The 5303-nt window shown below is 37.3% G+C and overlaps 1 long non-coding RNA gene across 1 annotated transcript; it reads left to right on the top strand.

The window, feature by feature from the left end:
- The first annotated feature begins 1795 nt into the window (after positions 1-1795).
- On the top strand, positions 1796-3816 carry LOC107697585 (uncharacterized). Its single transcript, XR_001635218.1, has 3 exons — positions 1796-1806; positions 2888-2896; positions 3722-3816. It is a non-coding gene; the product is annotated as an uncharacterized LOC107697585 (long non-coding RNA).
- The last annotated feature ends 1487 nt before the right edge of the window (positions 3817-5303 follow it).

The raw sequence follows: 5303 nt of genomic DNA on the forward strand, positions 1-5303 counted from the left end.
TCATGGAACATGATCTTTACTTAATATACTAATGATTTTTGGCATAAAAGAAAAATCAATAATTTTGACCGATACAATGTATTTTGCTACAAATATACTCCAGCGACTTAAGACTGCTTTTGTGCTCCAGGCTCACATTTTTCAGACTGCAGTCCTCCTGCTGTTTTTATGTAGCTGCTGTTTTGAATGTAAATGAGGAGAGAGATCACATAATCACTGATTTTGAGGCTTTAATATAAAACACTACAGACAAAACCACTGTTTTTTTTTCATGCACTGCTCAATTGTGTGCTATTTTGCTTCTTTCTTCAGACTAGAGGAAAGAAAACATCCAAAACACACATTTAAGTGTTTATTTTATTGCACTTTATCTATTTGCGTCTGTAGATTTCAATCTTTAAAGAGTTTTGTCTCTTACAAACACCAAACTTTACAGTTTTATGCCTCTCTCTATATTCTGAAGGTTTGTTCATATTTCATTCACACTGATTTAGACAACATTTAGAACCTAAAAACATGGTGGAAATGTATTTTCTGATTTATGGAGTGATAAAAATAGAAATCTTTAACTTTTAAAATCTTTAACTCTAAAATGTCAACAAAATCAAAGAATATTAAACTTGATTTCATGCAATGTTCAGATTTATGTGTGCAAATTAGTGCATGTTTATTTTGCATATTTAAACATAACATTTCAGAAAACTTGTAATAAAAAATGTTTGCAATTATTAATCAAATGGGGAAGTATGGTGATATTAGTTCATTTTTACCCTCTTCAAGTGTCTTGCCTTACAAAAAAAGCTTGACAGACTACAGAAGACAATATATTCAGATCAACTTTGTTAAAATCAAATCTATTTTCTAGTCATTAAACAATTGAATGAGATCTGATTTTTACTGGCGATTCATGCAGTAATGTACTGTATGAGGCATTAACTGTTCTTACGATATTACAAATAAACATTCAAATAATGTTACATTTTGGGTGAAAATAAAGTTTTTTGTAACCTTTAAATAAAGTGTTGTGGGTAACGCATTACAAGTAACGCCAGTTACGTAATCAGATTACTTTTTTCAAGTAACTAGTAAAATTACTTTTTATTGTACAAGAAAGCATCTGAGTGTCAACATGCATTTACTCGTCTCACTCGCACAAAAACAGATTCAGTATTCCTCAAAATGAATAAAAACAGTCAGAATATGATGCAAACCTGCTAAGCTAAACAATGCAATTAGTTGCATTTTAGAGAGTAACGCAATATTGTAAAGCATGGTTCTAATCCCGACAAGTAAACCGGGCATTTCAACGTTTTAGAAACATTTCAAAACAATGTAAATTTGTTACCTGTGAAGCTGCTTTAAAAACGATCTGTATAAAGTGCTATGGAAATAAAGTCTGTCAAACGTGCTGTAATATGTTGTGTGATTGATTCAGAGGCGTCATGCCCAAAGTGATTTTTGAGCCAAGTGGATTTTGAATGCAGCTTCCAAAAGACAAAAAATAGCCGAATAATATTTTGTATATTTGATACAATCACACCAGCGTCATTAAATCGTTCAGCGCGTCATACCATCAGCTGCTAAATTCAAATCTAAGTTCGCTGGCTGGCGCTGAGCCAGAGACAAACGTCGACGCGTTTTTACAGAACTGCGCATTGCATTATAACCAATCACACACAATTCTGTTGAGCTTAGGAATGCAATGGCCAATCAGAGGCGTTCAGATGAGTCAGATAAGTTTCGTTGAGTGCGTATGCGTTCGCTGACTGAATTCTGGACTCTCGCGAATTCTCTCATCTTAAAGGGGTCATATGATGCGATTTCAAGTTTTCCTTTCTCTTTGGAGTGTTACAAGCTGATTGTGAATAGATAAGATCCTTGAAGTTGCAAAGACTAAAGTCTCAAAACCAAAGAGATATTCTTTATCAAAGTTAAGATTCTGCCACGCCCCCCTAAAACGGCTCGTTCTAACACGCCCCCACATATCTACCTCACTATGTGGAAATATTAGCATAATACGCCCAAATGTTCACGCAAATGGCTTGTGTACTGCAAACACATAGTTTAATAACATCACATCCCTCTTCATTATACCGCAGCAGAAGCAAGCCTCCGCGATCCTGGCAGAGGAAGGTTAGCGAAGTTAAAACCTCTTAGGCCACGGCTCACTGACGCCCAGATCCCGCGGACACACTGCACGCGTTAAAGGGAAAAAACCCGACGCCGCTCGGGTCAAGAGAAACAGACCACAGTCATGGAGATCCGGCCTCTTTCCATGGACCTTTTTGGTCATACATACAGATTTTAGGCATGCATTTTCCGGTTCTATAACTCTGATTCCCATACGGCATAACAAAGGCGCTCTAAGGTCTATGGAATAGGGTGACCATATTTTAGTTTTCCAAAAAGAGGACAGTGGGGGGCGGGGTTTCGCCTAAAAGTATAAGTAGCAAGTTGTTTTGTGTGTGTGTGTGTTTGTTTGCTTGTTTAGTTTTTATAATAAATAAAAAGAAAACAAGTATAGAATAGGAAAAATAATAGGGAATGCTAGTGTTAGAGGGTCATTTTTAAATAAAAATAAAATAAGTCAATAGAACAGAAAAAGAATAGAGAATGCTAGTGTTAAAGGCTCTTTTTTCTTTTTAAATAAAACAAGTAGTTAGAATAGAAATAGAATAGAGAGTGCAAATGTTAGAGGGTCAAAATTTTTTAATAAAAAAAACAAGCAGATAAAATTAGAAGTAGTATTAGAATAGAGAATGCTAGAGTTAGAGGGTCAAATGAAGATGAAAGAGATGTGTTTTCAGCTGTTTCTTGAAAATATTAAGGACTCAGCTGCTTGGATTGAGCAGGTCATTCCTCCAGGAGGGAACAGTTAATGTAAAAGTCCATGAAAGTTTTATCATAATTCAAAATGTTTCAATACAAGCATTTCAGTCAAATGTAATTTATGCAATATTTCAAACCTTTAACCCACTTGGGAAAATCAACCCATGGCAACAGTTTAAAAGTAGCCCAATTCTGTGGAAAAAACGTGGACTTGGCAACCCTGCATAAGAGCTACCTGCTGAGCTTTGACTGATCACAGGTCGAGAATAAGGAGAGATGACTGACAAGACCATGCTGGAGTATACGCTCAACAGATCCTGAGCTCATTGACAAATATCTGATCTTGTAAGATGTGCTCTCTTTACACAGAGTGTGTGTGATCGCGAAATCGAAAGTGAAAGTAAACCGCAGCGAGTGTTCATTCAAAATAGATTTAAATACTCCGCATGCTGAGAGCGGCTCCCTGATGCGCCAAAATTATATACAATATTAGAATGTTTAAAGGAGTAGACACGAAAATCGTGGGCGCTAAACACATGTTGTGGGAGCAGGAGGCAATGGTCAGAGATTCGGTGGAGCAAGATTACGAAAACAGCCGAATCCCGGACATTTTGGGCGATTAAGAAATCCCGGCGGACGCATTTTTTTTAGGTCCAAAAAGAGGACATGTCCGGGGAAAAGAGGACGTATGGCCACCCTACTATAGAAAGACTTTTGATTGATTTAGTAATTGTCCATGAACAATAGTAGCAGTGTGTTAACCATTGCTGTACCATTTTTATAAGCCCTGTTATTTAGTGGAGCTTTGCCGTAAATTCCATGCATTACCATTAGGGATTGAATTTGGTTTACCAATCAAATGCATTTGTTCTATATTTGCCTTTGGAACGAGCTCAGTAGCGGTTTTTGGCACGGGCGAACCGGGCAGCCGCCCGGGGCGGCATTTTTTCATGATACATGGGGGGCGGCACGAGCAGTTAAAAAAAATAATGAATAATCCTCTGCACCGCCGCCGCGAAGTGGTTTTCTATTATCTATCATTTCACTGTGTGGGGAATTGGGGAATTGGCAAATTGGCGCCCCTGCTTGCTGAGAAGGTGCCGTGCACAGAAGCTGTGTGAGAAGGGGAGCGGGGCGCGGCGCGGGGGACAGTTCACCTCTGGGACGGACAGTTGGGTTAACGTTAGGCCCTGTAATTAGCCAACGGAATTTTCAAATCTGTGTAATTATAATTTAAATCGGACTACTTTTCAAATTGTATTTCATAAACCAACATCTCAGACGTTATGTCAAAACGTTATGGGGTTTCAAATCAAAAAATGACTTTCTGTTACAGAACAGGGCATAGATTTCACACATGTCCACTGTAGAGGACATCAGGACTTAAATCACGTTTATCAGGCATTTTGGGAGACACAACAAGTGAATATGGAAATAAATTATACATCAATATTCCTATGAAATATTAGATTTTATTATTAAAATGTTGGCAATTATTACTCCAACAAATTTTGGTTAAAAAAAATCCTGAAACCCAAAAAGTTATTGATGATTGAAAAAAAATCTCATTGTTTTTGCCTATACATATCATTTCATGTCATTTTATTTTTTAAACAACTGAGTCCTAGTGTCCACTACAGAGGACATAGCATAACATATGAATAAATGTTTTTTTACCATTTGTTTCTTATGCTCTAAACAATGTGATGACATTAAAAAAAAACTAGGCACTAGGCACCACACTGCACTTTAAGGGGCACTCTGATTTGGATCAGGATGAGCCACCCACCTTTGATATAACTGTTTATGCAGAATTTTGTGGGGTTTTTTTGTGGGGGACGCTCGAAGGGGGTCTCGCCCAGGGTGTAATTCAATGTAGAACCGCCACTGAACGAGCTGCACATATCTCTGATCGCTGTGCCTTCCACAAATCAATCACCTGCACTCTTCACTTTATTCTAGTCTAATCTAGAAATGGTCACGGAAGGAAGTCTTCGATAGGTAGCCTAAAAATGTCAAAAAAAAAAGTGAGAGGGGCTCACAAAAGGAAAAACTGTTGCGCGATCATTTAAAGGCTTGTGGTTTAAAAACATGATTTGAAACCCTTCATGCACCCAGAAATGAAACTTCTGTCATCATTCACTCTCCTTCAAGTGGTTCTAAACCTGCATGAATGTCTTTGTTCTTCTCAACACAAAAGAAGAGATTTTGAAGAATGGTGTTCGTTGACTCCCTCAGTATATTTTTTTCATCAGTGGGGCCCAGCAACTGTTTGATTAATAATATTTTTATCTTTTGTGCTCAACAGAAACAAGAAACACATGCAATAATGTTAATCAAACATCACAAAGAAAATCACTCACGGTCCTTGACTGGATCCCTTTTAATAATAATAATAATAATAATAATATGTTTATTTTATATAGCGCCTTTCCCAAGCTCAAGGACGCTCTACAAGGTACACCAAAGCAGCA

Source organism: Sinocyclocheilus anshuiensis, unplaced genomic scaffold (assembly GCF_001515605.1).
Source record: "Sinocyclocheilus anshuiensis isolate Anshui unplaced genomic scaffold, SAMN03320099.WGS_v1.1 scaffold1312, whole genome shotgun sequence".
NCBI lineage: Eukaryota > Metazoa > Chordata > Actinopteri > Cypriniformes > Cyprinidae > Sinocyclocheilus > Sinocyclocheilus anshuiensis.